General features: G+C 47.5%; 1 protein-coding gene across 1 annotated transcript in view; it reads left to right on the forward strand.

Annotated features, from left to right (window-relative positions):
• Positions 1-14038: 14038 nt before the first annotated feature.
• Positions 14039-14819, forward strand: part of MROH7 (maestro heat like repeat family member 7) — a 60363-nt gene continuing 59582 nt past the window's right edge. Inside the window, exon 1 of the mRNA XM_033115050.1 lies at positions 14039-14270. The gene's annotated coding sequence lies outside the window, so the exon portion shown is untranslated. The remainder of the gene's footprint in view (positions 14271-14819) is intronic.

The following is a 14819-nucleotide window of genomic DNA, read 5'->3' on the forward strand; positions in this document are numbered from 1 at the left end:
GTGCCAATAGTGGGGCCCCCAATAGGGGGCATGATGTATTGGGGAGACTCAGGGGATTAGGAGAGAGCGGAGCCCCAACCTAGGTAGGCCAGGTGGCTTTTAGGAAAGGCATGGAGAACCTGGAAAATCATAAGGGTCAGTCATGGGCTAGGGAAGGATTGTTCAGACAAGGGAGCTTTGCAGTGTGACTGGATTGCTGGGTAGTAAATGGCGATCCTCAGGAGATAAGGCTGGCGAGGTGAGCAGGTCTGAGTCACCCTGATAAAGAGCTTGGCTCCAACCTGGAGGTGATGCGGAGTCTTCACCTGTGGGATAAGCAGGTATTAAAACCACAAGATCAAAATGGTGTCACTCCTACTGAAAGCCCATGATACCAAACCTAGATTTAGTATCTGACCCACTTGAAGTTTTAACCTCTCCCAGAAAGATAATTTTAATCAACAGTTGAATTTTCTGGTCAAGCACCAGTAAGGTAATGGGCCCTTTCCATACCCCATAGAAAGAAAAGGCAATCTATATGATAAAAACCCTCCTGACATGGACCAAATGAAAGGGGCCCTTGAGCCATTCTCTGTTGCTTGGGCCTACTCCTATACTTTCTCTCAATAAATTGCTCTTTCGCCACTTTATTTCTATGTCTCGTTCAATTCTTTGCTTGAGACACCAAGAACCTGGACACCGCGCGGAGAACAGCCCACTCTCTGGTAACATCCCACTCTTCCCTCAAAGAAACGGTGTCCTGGCCCCAAAACAATTCTTTCTTTGCTTTCCCTAATAGCTCTCTTGCCCCACCCTGCTCCCCGTAAAACCTTAATAAGACCCCTGTCTTCCCCTAAGGGAAGTGGATCTTGACTGAAATAATCCACTCTTTCAACTTCTTAATTTCACTTTCTTTCTGCCTATACAACTCCTTAGAGTGCCCTTCTGGTTGCTAGATAGAATATTGCCCGATTCATGAATTGCTTAATTAGGCCAATTAGATCTTTACATTTACTCTGTTGAAATTTGTTTTTTAACACAGGAAACATGCTCAGCTTTGCTTTTTGGAGGGTGATTCTGGAACCTGATATTGAGAAATGGCTTGAGAAGATCCGACCCTGGCCATCCTGTTCTAGTACTGCTCCCAACCCTGGTCCCTGACATGACATCCCAGTGTTGCAGAAAAACGGCAAGGACTGAGAAACTCAAGCGACACGCAGAGATCAGGGAGAACACAGCTTTATTACGCAGGCGGGCTCAGCGGGATCCTTCCCAAAAGACTGAGCCCCCAGCAAGGTTTTGAGCAGGTTTTTATGGGTTGGGGACTTCCTTGAGTCGGGGAGGGGGTAGGTGTCGTCTGGTGATTGGCGCAAGGTGTGGCTTGGAGGGGGTTATGCGGAAGTGGGCTGGGGTTTAGGCTGGGACTTCTCTCTCCGCTGGGGCCACCATTTTAGGTCATTTCCACGTGGCAGGGAACCATTTTAAGGTCAGTTTCCCCATCATGTCCCCCCTGTTGATGATCGTAAGTGGTAACAACTTAGAGATCATCATATTAGCTAAGAGGACAATAACCCCGTAGGGCAAGGATCCCGGCTGTAGCCCGATGGGTGACGGAGGTCTCCATGAAACGTAAGTACAAGAAGGTTGTGTGGCCAGCAAATTTTTCCCGGCAGGATGAGGGACAGGAAAGGGAGGTCGTGACTCTTTCCTGGGGAAGAGATAGTATGAGAAAAAGCCAAATCACGGTTGCTGCCTAAGACAGGTTAGGGAGAGGAGGCAAGCAGCCCAGAACAGGAAGTAGAACCTAACAGTCCCTTTTCCAGTGGTGACCAGCTCGGTGGGGAGGCTGCAATGAGACCAGCAAAGGGTAGAAACAATAGGAGTCCAATAACAGCGAAGACGGAGGCCGGGCAGACGATGGCGAGGCTCATCCGGGCTGTTTCTTGAGGGTCAGACGGAGTGGACAGGCTGGGCGGTCCAGACATCGGTCTCTGGCTGGGCTCCTTTAACCCGGGTGTGAAGGATCCATGGGACAATGCCTGAAACTTTAAGAGCGGTGGGAGTAACAAGTACGACAGTGTGAGGGCCTGTCCAGCGGGGTCGGAGGTGCTCGCGCTTCCAATCTTTGACCCAGACTTGGTCTCCCGGGGAAAAGGGGTGTACCGGGGCCCCGAGAGAAATGGGGGCCCTTTCCAGAATGTAAGCACGTACATCTGTGAGGACCTTGCCTAGCGTGGCCATCTGGTTTTGGAGGCTGGAGAACCCCAGCTGGCGAATGTCGCCAGGGAGACTGGTGAGCAGGGGAAGGGGCCTCCTGAACATAATTTCGAAGGGAGAGAATCCAGATTTGCCAGGGATGCAGCGCGCCCAAAGGACGGCTAGCGGTAGGAGGTCCACCCACCCTAGGGAGGTCTCCTGGTGGAGTTTAGCCAATGTCTCCTTGAGAGTATGGTTCATGCGTTCAGCTTTCCCTGAGCTTTGTGGTCTGTAAGCTGTACGGAGCCTCCAGTTGATGCCCATGGCTCTGGCTACCGTCTGGAGAAGCTCTGCTGTGAAGGCTGGCCATTGTCACTGTGTATGGAAAGTGGAATCCTATAACGGGATAATTTCCCTGAGGAGGACCTTAGCTACTTCGTGGCTTTTTCAGTCTGAGTGGGAAAAGCTTCGACCCACCCGGAGTAGGTGCAGACCAGGACCAGTAAATACTTAATGCCGCAGCATCTTGTCATGTCGGTGAAGTCGACTTCGAGGTCCTTAAAAGGTGCGGCACCACGTCTCTAAATCCCGGGGGTGGGGCTGGGGCTGGACTTTGGATTGTTCTTTGCACAGGTGAGGCGGTTACTTGAGGACCTAGCAGGGCTGGGATGAAGAGTCTTCCTTCAGGCAGTTGCCACCACCCTTGTGGCAGTCTGGTGGCCCCTTCTGACTTTGCCCATCTGAGTTTTTCTTTTGTGTACCACGGGAGGGACGTGGTGGTAGTGTCAGTGACCAAGAGTAGCTCACTAAGGCTTCCCATCGCCACTGATTTGGCCGTGGTGTCGGCAAGCCTCTTCCCGACTGCTGAGGGCTCGTTGCCCCTCTGGTGGCCCCGACAACGGATAACCGCAACCTGCTGGGGAAGCCAAATGGCTTGTAGGAGCTTCAGGATTTCTTGTTTATTTTTAATAGTTTTTCCCTCTGTGATCAGAAGGCCACTTTCTTTGTATATAGCCCCATGGATATGGACGGTTGCAAAGGCATACTGAGAGTCGGTGTAGATTGACTTTTTGGCCCTCGGATAGAGTAAGGACTCTTATTAGTGCCCATAGTTCTGCCCGTTGGGCCGACCATCCCGATGGAAGTGCCCCTGCCTCAAGTACCTCGCCTGTGGTGGTTATTGCATACCCGCGTGACGTTTTCCGTCCCTCAGGAAGCTGCTGCCGTCAGTATACAGAGTAATGTCCGGGTTAGGGTGTGGGCTGTCCCAAAGGTCAGGTCTGGTGGTGTAGACCTCATTGATAACTTCTATACAGTCATGTTATGGATTCCCTTCCTCGGTTGGCAAGAAAGTGGCTGGGTTCAGGGCATGCACAGTTTCTAACGAGATCCAAGGGTTTTCCAGGAGTAGCCCCTGATACTGAGTCAGCTGTGCATTTGACAGCCATCAGGGTCTTTGACTGTTCATTAAGGTGGTGACCGAGTGGGGTACTTTAACTATGAGTCTTTGGCCTAAGGTGTCTCTGCAGAGCTGAGTTTTCTTCCAGGAGACTCTATAACCCATCTTGGCTAAGTGGGACAGGAGTTCTGTGACGCGGTTTGGCACTCGGTCTCGGTGGCACAGGCTAGGAGCAGATCATCCACATATTGCAATAGAGTGCAGCAGTATTCTTCTCGAGGGAAGGTGGCTAAATCTGAGGCTAGCACTTCCCCAAAGAGAGTTGGGGAGTTTTTGAAGCCCTGTGGGAGCCCAGTCCACGTCAGCTGGAGCTGCCGGCTGGTATCAGGTTCAGTCCATTCAAAGGCGAGCAGTGATTGGCTCTGGGGCGCCAACCGAATGCAGAAAAATGGGCAGGTGAACCATCTGGACTCCGGGGACAGCTGACTGAGGAGCGTATACGGATTTGGGACTACGGGGTGTAGGGAGACTGTGGCTTGGTTTACCACTCTTAAATCTTGTACTGGCTGGTGTTCTCCATTAGGTTTCCTTACTGGCAGGAGGGGCGTATTCCATGGCGACTGGCAGTCTACAAGTATCCCTGCTGCTCTGAGATGGGCGAGGTGTTTTTGAATCTCTGCCCGAGCTTCCCTGGAGATCGGGTATTGGTGTAGCCGTTGGGGTTGAGCTCTGGGTCTCAGTTCCACTAAAACTGGGGCCTTATGTTTTACTAGCCCAGGCGGGTTATCTTCAGCACAAACCTCCGGGAAATCGGCCCTGTATGCTTCCGGGTTCTGTTCTGAACTGCTGGTCCCGTAAAGCCTGCATTCTTTTTCGCTCGGGTTGGTGATAGACAGAATAAATCCTTCCGCCGGAGGCTGCGGAGACATGGTGGCTTGGCCTGATGGTTCGAAGGAGATTTGGGCCCCTAATTTGGTAAGGAGGTCGCGTCCCAGGAGGGGAACTAGACAGTCCGGTAAGTAGAGGAACTCATGTGACACAATGTGTCCTCCCAATTTACAAGTCCAAGCCTGGCAGAACGGTCGGCTCTTAGCTTGATCCCCACTGGCTCCCATTATGGTGACTCTGTGGTCCCCGAGCGGTGCCACTGGCGTGGTGACTACCGAGTGTTCTGCTCTAATATCTACCACAAAAGTCACTGTTTGGCCCCCTACATCTAAGTCAACCGTGGGCTCATGGGGGCTGAGTTCGAACGAGCCCAGTCCTCTTTAGTCTGACTCAATTCCTGCTAATCCTATGAAGTTGGGGTCCGGGCTGGTTGGGTTGGGACCACGGGGGGCCGAGGCTGGAAGCAGAGTGTCTGGAAGCAGTGGGGCCGTGCCAGCCGTTGGCCGTGTTGTGTAAGGAGGTGGTGGTGGCTCTTTGTCAGGGTCCCCCTGGTAAATGGCCTTAGCCATGTTTTCTGGTCACTGCCTCGTGGGTTCTGTGCAATGTAGATCCTGGACTGTCCCTTACTATTGGAGCAGAACCGTACCCAAAGAGGAAGGGTTCGGGCTATTTCCAACCACGAGTCAACTTAAGGAACTGGTCTGGATGTCCTAGGGTCCCGGTGACAACTACGTAGACTCGGCGAATTATGGGGAGGTCAGGAGTACCTTCTGGGGGCCGTCCCATGTCAAAACCTGGCCACTCCAGCTCACATAAAGCGTGGAGACGTCCGGGGATCATTTTGACCCCGTAGTCGCCTCCGAAACCTTTCCTGAAATTCTTGAACATGCAATATAGAACCATGGGCTTCCCGTGGTTCCTTCCCATGATGTTCGGTGTCGCATGGACAAGGGAAGGGTTTCAATCAGGCACCTGACTGGCCGTTTCCCTCATGGGAACTTAGGGTGCGTCTTGGCTAAGGTGTGCCCGTATAAACCATGGGCCAGGTCGCACCCTGAGAGTGCGAATCACCGTTATGCCTTATGACGCTACCACAGAAACGCAGGTTGGAGCTCACTCGGGTTCCGTAGCCGACAGGCTGTGGATCTACACAGGATACCGTTCGGGACAAAGCACACACACACTCATTCAGGGAGGAAAGACGCCCTCCCCAGGAATGGCCCTAACTGGAGTCTGAAGTGGGACTCAGCGGGAGGTGATCAGGCTCCCCTTCTGTCACATGGGACAGGACTGACTTGGACAGTGACCCCGGGGCTTACCTGGTCTGACAGGAGGATCCAGCTGGTTGTCCCTGGTCCCTCTCAGTGGGTCCAGCTGGGGAGGTGTGGGCCCGCAGTCACCCAGGGAAGGTCTGGTTCAGGGTCCGCCGAAATCAGCGGGGCGCGCCTATACCCTTCTCAGGTTCCCTGTCGCTCCGCGGCCTGCCTCTGGCCCCACACCGGTGGTGCAAGGGGACACTGCGGTTGGGGTTTCCTGGTCAGGGAACCAAATGTTGCAGAAAAATGGCAAGGACTGAGAAACTCAAACGGCACGCAGAGATCAGGGAGAACACAGCTTTATTACTCCGGCAGGCTCAGCAGGATCCTTCCCAAAAGACTGAGCCCCCAGCAGGATTTTGAGCAGGTTTTTATGGGTTGGGGACTTCCTTGAGTCGGGGAAGGGGTAGGTGTCGTCTGGTGATTGGCTCAAGGTGTGGCTTGGAGGGGGTTATGTGGAAGTGGGCTGGGGCTTAGGCTGGGGACTTCGGTCTCCGCTGGGGCCACCATTTTAGGTCAGTTCCACGTGGCGGGGAACCATTTTAAGGTCGGTTCCCCCATCAATAGCATTCTGCTCAGAACAACCAAATGCTGAGGTTTGAGCCCCAGGCTCTGTTACCTGGGTTACTTTGATCCCCGCAATCCTTCTCAGGTAGGGAGACTAAACAGGAGGTTTTAGGAAGAGCCAACATTTGAGATGTGGAGTGCCATCTTTAGGGCTGGTGCTGCCGGAGGTTCTGCCCACTGAACCCTGAGAGGCCCCCACCAGCTTCCTTGGGCAGTATCCTCCTCCCCTACCTCCCCCACAGAGAAGCCCATCAGAGTGCGGGGGGGGGGAAAAAGCAGCCTTGCATTATCTCAGGGCAAACAATTGTTCCTGAATCCAGCTCATGAACATTCAGTGCCCACTAGCTGGGGTCTGCTGAGCCCTGGGAGAAAACAACTTGGACCCTTTTCCTGATGCATTTAGAATCTAGTTGCAGTGTTAAGATCATGAAAGCAGAGAGTCTGCCCCTGGCCAAGGATAAGCATTGTAGAGTTGTTGTGAGGGTTAAATGAATTCATCCATGTAAATCGCTCAGGACAATATCAGGTAAAAATCAAGTGCTTGATAAAGATGACCTGTGTGAGGGTTCAAAACTGCATGTGCATCGGTGGCATGTGGATTATTTTGAGCTAAAGGCAATGTTGGCTTCAGGCTCAAGAGAAACTTCTGCCCCTCCCTTTACCTAGAAGAACGTGAATGAGGGACCTTGCCCATGATAAGAGATTACCAGCAATAAGCTCTTTATGAATCAGGGCAAACTTTTATGGCAGGGCAAACTTTTATTTACTAAACATCTGCTCTTTTCAACCTGCAATGACCCTTTGAAGCCCCCAAGTACACTACTTCATCCCAGCTCAGAATTTCTTATACCTAGATCCCCCTTTCTGTCTGTGAACCTCTCCTGCATGTGGGGTCTTTGATTCTCTCGGGGAGGCGGGGTTCCCATACATATATATGTATTTGGTTATTTTCTCTTGCTAGTCTGTCTCATATCCATTTGATTATTAGACCAGCCAGAAGAACCTTGATGGTAGAGGTGATTGATTATACATGTATATACAATTTTTTAAAATATACAAGTTTGTGTCCTGCTTTTTTCACATTTGTAATATGAGCATGTTCCTGTGTGATTGTAATTTTCATCTTTCATGGACGCATAAAATCTCATTAAATGGATGTTTCCATAGTTTATTGAACCATTGCCTACCATGTTGTATATATAGATTGTTTACAATCTTTTGCTATAATGCAAATGCTCCAGGAAACATCTGGCCACCTTCTTGACTATGTACCTCAGGAATAAAATTATAGGGTCAAAGGATAAGTATATTTTGAAAGCTTTTGGAATCTTCTGCTAAATTTCCTTCCAAAAGATTTCCATCAATATGGAGCTTCCCTGGCAAGGCTGGATGGGGTTTACACCAGAGAGATAAGAAGTGCCATTCCAGGTGATGGATGGGATGACCAAAGGCTTGGAGTGAGATAGTGCAGGACATCCTAGGAGGGCCAGAGAGAAGGCCTGTTTGATTGGTCATGAAGTCTGGTTGAGCAAATTGTGGGCAATAAGGCTGGAGGGTGGGGCTGGTCCAAACCATGGAAGAGTCATGTTTGTTTCATCAGTGACTGGCAGGTTTTTAAGCAAGTTAATGGCTGACTTAGGTCTGTAATCCAGGAGGATGAATCTTTTGGGACAGAGGATAAATCAGGGAAATGCTAAATGGAAGTGGGGAGCTCATTGAAGAGGCTCTTTCTAGAAGCCAGGTAAGAGAGGTGGAGACCTGAATTAGCTGGGGCAGGAAGAAGTGAAAACAGGGGTGGGTATTTTCAGCAAAGGATCTTTTGGACCTGGAAACTAACACCTGTGGAAGTGGGAGGAGATGGAGGGAGAAGTCAAAGAGGCCTTGCCAGAAGTTTTCAGCCTGATTCTTTGTAATTGAGAACCACTGACAGAAATAAGGAATTTGGGAGAAAGAATAGGTATTTTAGGAAGGAGATCCAGTTGAGATAACTGAGTTTGAGGGGTCTAAGAGCAGGTATAGGTGTCCTGTAGGTGGCAGGGTATATAGATAGGGATATAGATATAGATAGGTGCGGGGCTATGTTTGTCTGGGCCAGTATCCACAGATCCACTCTGCTCTTCCCTTGTGCTGCACTGAATTAAGCCCTGCAGGCTGCGTTTCTCAGCCTTTCTTGTTCCTACCTTCACCCAATGGGAGACACCTACAGGAACACGGAGTGTGGGAGAAGGGAGAGGCCGTGAATTTATCATTTCTCTCTCTGCCTCAGGTAGCATCTTTAGCAATGGTGTGTCTCCCTGATGGCTCTAGATCCTGCCAGGTGACTCAGAAAACTGGGTTCTGGTAACCCTGCCTCCTGCCATTCTATCACTGTGTAACCAATTCCCTGAATACATTCCTTCTGTTTTTCTTAGTGTGGTTTTCTGCTTTCCTGGTTGGACACTGACTAATCTAGAAGCCATCTGCATTGATGCTGCAATTTAAGCAAGGGATCTGGAAGAGATCCCAAGTTAGAGAGAAGAAACCCAAGGCCAGAATCCTGGAGGACATAGATGTACAAAGTGGGGGGAGAATGGGGACACCAAAAAGGACACAGGAGAAAAAGAATCTGGGGTGGGAAGAAAAGCAGCAGAGTGAAATGCCCCAGAAGCCAAGGAAGGAGCCAAGTCTTAAACGAAGCATTGCACTTCCAGAGAAGGCAGAAGGGTGAAGACAGGACAAAACTTTCAACTGGGAGATTAGGTAGCAATGTCCTGAGAGGCAGAGCCTCTATGCAGGGAGGTGGAAGAGACCATATTGTGGGCAGGGAGTGAGTGTGGGGGGGCAGGGTAAGAATAAGACTCATTTCTCAGCAAATAACTTACTGAAGACCTTGGATAACAGGGATGGACTAGGCCTTGGGTACCAAGCATGCCAAGTTGAAGAAGACACCATCTTTGTCCTTAAAACATTTTTAGTCTGAAGGAGGGAAATACGTAAGTAACCAGAAACTTACAGCGCACTGTCATGAGTGTTCTGATCTCAGCAGAGGAGAAAGTCCTAACCCAGCTGTGGGGAGGGGATCATAGAGGATTTCCTGGGTAAAATACCACTGGGTTTTAAGAGATGAGTAGGAGTTATATAGGTAAAGTGAGGGAGAAATGGGAGGGAAAGAGCATTCTGGGTGGAACATTATGAGAAAAAGCACAGAGGCAAGAAACTTCACTGTTAGTTTGGGGAAACCACTGTGTTTGTTGCTAAAGCAGAAATCATGTAGGAGATGAGACGGGAACAATCCCAGCAGTATAATGAACAAACTTTCCAATGAAAACAACTTAAATGCTGGATAAAATAAAAATAATCTTTTAAAGTGTATCTCAAAGCGGATATGATAATAAAGAAGCCACAAGATCGAAAAATGCCATAAAAGCAGGAGCCGGGAGAGGGAAGCAACTGTCAAGTCTGACTTTGGTCTGGAGGAATTTTGCCAAACCCCAGAGACACTGAGCCTCCATTCTGATGGCTGTACAGGTTGTGGTGACAAGACATAAATCCTAGGACCCCCTCTAAAGTGGGGATTCTAGGAAGGAACACCTTCATAAAATGGTGCTGCAAAGGCTACCCCCTCAATAAGGGTTAAAAAGCAATCAGCCGACTTACCTATTTTAATATTAGCACTTGGTGGGGAAAAAAAATTCCTCTGAAAACGGATAACCATAGGCTCTCCCTCACACAGGTATTTGGTCCAAATTTATACTGTCTGTGTGGTCCCCAAACTAAATGGTGGAATTTAGTTTAAAGTAGTCCCCTGTAGGTAGTGCCCCAAGGTGATGAGCAGAAGCAAAAACAAGTCTTCTCAAGAGGAACTTAGCCTCAACCAGACCTTACAGAACTCCCAGGCCAAGTTTCAAGGCAAACAAAGAACTCATCGACATCCCCAAAACTCATAAAAAAATAAAGTCCCATGAGTGAAAACTGAGAGTAAACAGCACACTCAGACCCACAAAGTCTTTTTTTTAAAGAGAATCTTCCATTTGATTTTAAATTTTAATTATTATTATTATTATTGTTGTTATTATTATTATTATTTATAAGGAGGGTGCAGATCACAGTGGCCCATGTGGGGATTGAACTGGCAACTTTTCATCAGCACGACACTCTAACCCACTGAACTAACTGGCCACCCCCCCACAAATTCTTTAAAATTCAAAATTATCAGACATAGAATCATATGTTTAATATGTTTAAAAAATAAACAAGTAGCTTGAAAATGTGAACAAACAACAGTAGACTATACAGAATGATCAAGCAGATTTGAGAAGGAGCCAAACAGAACTTCTAGAAATAAAAAAATAGAGTTAAAATTAGAAACTCAATGAGAAGACTTAACATTAAACACAGCTGACTAGAGAGTTAGATAAGATCTGAAGATGTTATCCAGAAATTAGCATATAGAAACAAAAACAAAAAAGCAAAAAGAGGTGGAAATATGAGAGAGGTTAAGACAGTGAGAAGAGTAATCTTCATCTAATCAGAGTTGCAGGAGAAAAGCGGAGGAAGAATGAGGAAAAAGGAATATTTTCCAATATTTCTGGAAATTTTTGATGAATACCAATCCCTAGGTTTAGTAGTCACAATGAATCCCAAGTAGGGAAAGAAAAAAAAAGGAATCCATAACTATATATGTCATAGTAAAATTGCAGAACACCAAAGTAAAAGATCTCAGAAGCAGCCGGAAATAATAGGTTGATCACCAAAAAGCTGGTGGACTGACTTCTCAACAGCATTACTGGGAGCCAGAGGAAATGGAATATTAACTTTGATGTGCTAAAATAAAATAACAGACACCCTAGTATCCTACATGCAGTGAAAACATTTTTAAGCATGAGGATAAAATAAGGATTTTTTCAGGTGGGGGTAAGCAAAAACTAAAAGAGCTTACTACTAAGAAGCTCTTATTAAGGAATTTATAAAAGCAATTCTTCAGGCAGAAGGAAATTGATCTCAGATGGAATGGCTGAGATTCAATTTAAAAAATGATCAGGCAAGATATTGATAAGATTTTGGTTAAATCTAAACAAACATTGATTGCATAAGACAATAATGTCTAATTAGTGGGGTTTAAAAACAGAACAGGAAGAAAATAAAGAGAAACAATAATAGGTAAGTTGGGAGGTGGCTGATTGGAGTCAGTCTTCCACGGTTCCTTGTGTTTTTTTATTTTTTGATTTTTCTGAAGGAGGAAAACAGTTCACTTAATTTTAGACTTAATTTTAGATTTATCAATTTTAGAATTTATAAGGTATGCATGTTAAAATGGCTAGAATAACCCTAAAGTGCGGCACATTCAGTAATCCTAAAGAAAGTAGAAAGGAGAAAAATAGGGTAACAATTAAAAAGGAGAGAGGCTACTTCTGGAAAGGGCACAGGAGCTCCTATCAGAGCAACCCTCCTAGAGATATGAATTCTGGACAAAATATACAAAACAAACTACCTGAAGTCTCTGGAAAGAGATCAAAAACAGGAAGAGACAAGAGAGGAGCTGGCATTTAGAAGAAGGAACAGCTACCACAATGTAAAAATATGTAAAATTTCACAAACAATACTGAACCAAAGAAGCCAAAAACAAAAGAGTGTTGGTGGGGCGGCTGGTTTGCTCAATTGGTTAGAGTGCAGTGCTCATAACACCAAGGTCGCCGGTTCAATTCCCACATGGGCCTATGAGCTGCGCCCTCCACAACTAGATTGAAAAACGACTTGACTTGGAGCTGATGGGTCCTGGAAAAACACACTGTTCCCCAATTAAAAAAAATTAAATAAAAAAGTATTGCTGTATAATTCAGTCAAAAGCAGGCAAATCTAAGGGTGGTGTTAGAAGTCAGGATCACGGTTACTCTTGGTGGGGGGATGGTGACAGGTTTCTGGGGTCCTGGCAATGTTCTAGTTTCTAGATCTGGATACCCGTCTGATTGCCCATTACATGGGTGTGCTCGCTTGGTGAAAACTCATCAAAATTTACATGATATGTACAATTTTCTGTATGTATATGATGCTTCAGTACACATTCTAAAAGTCAAAAAGGGAACAGAAACAAGGTGGACAGGCAGGCAGGGGAAGACTATGAGGGAGCCTCACTGCCAGACCAAGGGACCTGGAAGTGACCCTGCAGACAGTGGAGACCCTGGAGATGTTTAGGGGGAAGTGAGCTGCCAGGAAAGCCCCCTTGCTGCAGGATGGAGGTGGCTAGCAGAGCGGAGAGGCTTGTCACTGCTTCTAAAGAGCAAGTGAGGGGCTGCTGGGAGAAGAAGCAAATCTGAGGGAAGGATTTTGCTTAGAGAGAGAAAAGTTAGCCATGTTTACAGGCTGTGGGAAAGAAGCAAGTAGAGGAAGAACTTAGATGACATAGGCTCCTAAAGTAGCAGGAGAAAGCAGAAGGTGAAGGGCCAGGAGTGGGCAAGGCAGATCTGAGGTAGACAGAAGGAAATTCACTGTTGTGGATGAGAAAAGGGGTTCTGTGGAAAGTAACCTCTCAGGGTGATCTGATCATAAATTCCTAACGGGGCAGGTCATGGTGGGGAGTCCCACTCTAGGCATATAACTTTTAAGTAAGAGGTTTATCTTTGCCTTGAGCAAGCCTTGTCCATTGTTTCCCTGCATCTAGGTTACACACCTTTGAAATGCCTCTTTCCAGACCCCTTCTAATGTGTGAACCACTCTTTCACATCCCTCTTTCTAAGAGGTAACCACCCTCCAGAGAGCAAATAATCTTAACTATCCCGTAATCCAATCCCTGCCTTGCTTTCTCCGATCTTCCTTCCATCCCCTCCTTAATTTCAAATGTATACAAGAAACTGCAAAACTGCTATTCTCTGGAGCATTTGGGATCTTGCTCCCTGGCATATGTCCTCAGGTGGGCTGAAATAAACTCTTATAAAAATTCTTTGTAGGTTTGGAGGCGCCTAGTGGTGAGGATGATGTGAGATGAGGTGGATTTCTTAGCCAGAACATCACATGACGTGTACACACTATCCTGAGGTTTCATGACCCGGGTAAATGGGATTACAGTTTAGTCGACTAGTGGATGGTTCCACTATAATTTTGGAAGTGTGCCCAGTGACGCTTTTCTGTCTAGTCACTGGTAACCTTAATTAGCTTAGTTATTGTTTATCCGTAAAAAGCTTTTCTTTAGAAAGGTGGTGGTGTCTTCATTTCCTTATCATAGAATCTAGGTTTCACTTCTGGGTCTCCTGGCCCTCCCTCATTCTCACCTTGCTCCACCCTGTTATCTGTGCCTGGTGTGGGGAGGCAAAAGATAAAACACACAGGCTGTGTTCTAGCTTGTGACCTTGGGCCAGTCTTTTCCGTCTGTGGGTCTCAGTTGCCTCATCACAGACTGCCTGATTGCAAAGCTCTTTGCACACACCACAAAATGCACAGGACTCCATCTCAGGTCTGCTGCACCCCAAAGTGCAATGTTCCTCAGAACCAGGCCATCACCCCAAGATAAACAGAAGCATAAGGTCATATGGTGAGGGGCTTTTATGGGGAAGGTTAAATGCAGGGTAAGACACTCTGTGTTCATTTGAGTGAGGTCATTTCTAGGCAGTGGTGTACGGTCTGAAGATAGATCTTTCTTTGGAAGAACACTTCTTCCTTGCTGTGTAGGCACGAGCAGAGGCCTCATTGGCTGGGAACTCCTGAGTCATGGTGACCTCACAAAGCCCATAACACTGGCCTAGGCTGGGGGGAGCCTAGGTAAGCTGAGAGGTGGCTCTGGGAAAGTCCCAGGGGTGGGGGCGCCTTCCACAGCCTCCACAAGGCAGTTACCACCTTGACCCCACCCCCCCGGGTAAAAGCCTTTACCCTCTGGCTGTAATTCCACAGTTGGAACATCATACCTTTGGCTTAAAGCTGAATTTTCTGTTACCGTGTGGATGCCCCAGGTGGAGGTAATACACTGAACTTCATTATCTGCAGCTCAAATCTCCTGGAGAAAGAGAGTAGGCTGTTAAGTTCTGAGAGTGTGATGGGTAAGAATTAAGGGGACGTGAGGGGGAAGAGAGTGAGAAGACCCAGGGAGAGAGTACCACAGACTGGGGGAAAGAGAAGTCAGACAACCTGGATGGAAGCCAGACTTGTGTTCTCCTCGTCTCCCTACCCACCCTCGCCCATGGGGAGGGGGGGATGACGAGGATAAACACCGTGTTTTCCTGAAAAGAAGACCGGGTTTTATATTAATTTTTGCTCCAGATGTCATCCTGGAAAATCATGCTAGGGCTTATTTTCTGGTTAGGTCTTATTTTCGGGGCAACATGGCATTTATTGAGAACCTACTGGGGGCTAGGCTCTGATTACCATTGTGTTCATGATCCATTTTATTCATTACAGGAATCCTGTGGATTGAGTATTAACATAAACGCTCAGTGCAGTTAGGCTACCTGCCCAGGCTAACACAGCTGGTGGGAGACAAAGCAGGTTTTGAATTCAGGTCTATCTGA

Source organism: Rhinolophus ferrumequinum, chromosome 9 (genome assembly GCF_004115265.2).
Source record: "Rhinolophus ferrumequinum isolate MPI-CBG mRhiFer1 chromosome 9, mRhiFer1_v1.p, whole genome shotgun sequence".
Lineage (NCBI taxonomy): Eukaryota > Metazoa > Chordata > Mammalia > Chiroptera > Rhinolophidae > Rhinolophus > Rhinolophus ferrumequinum.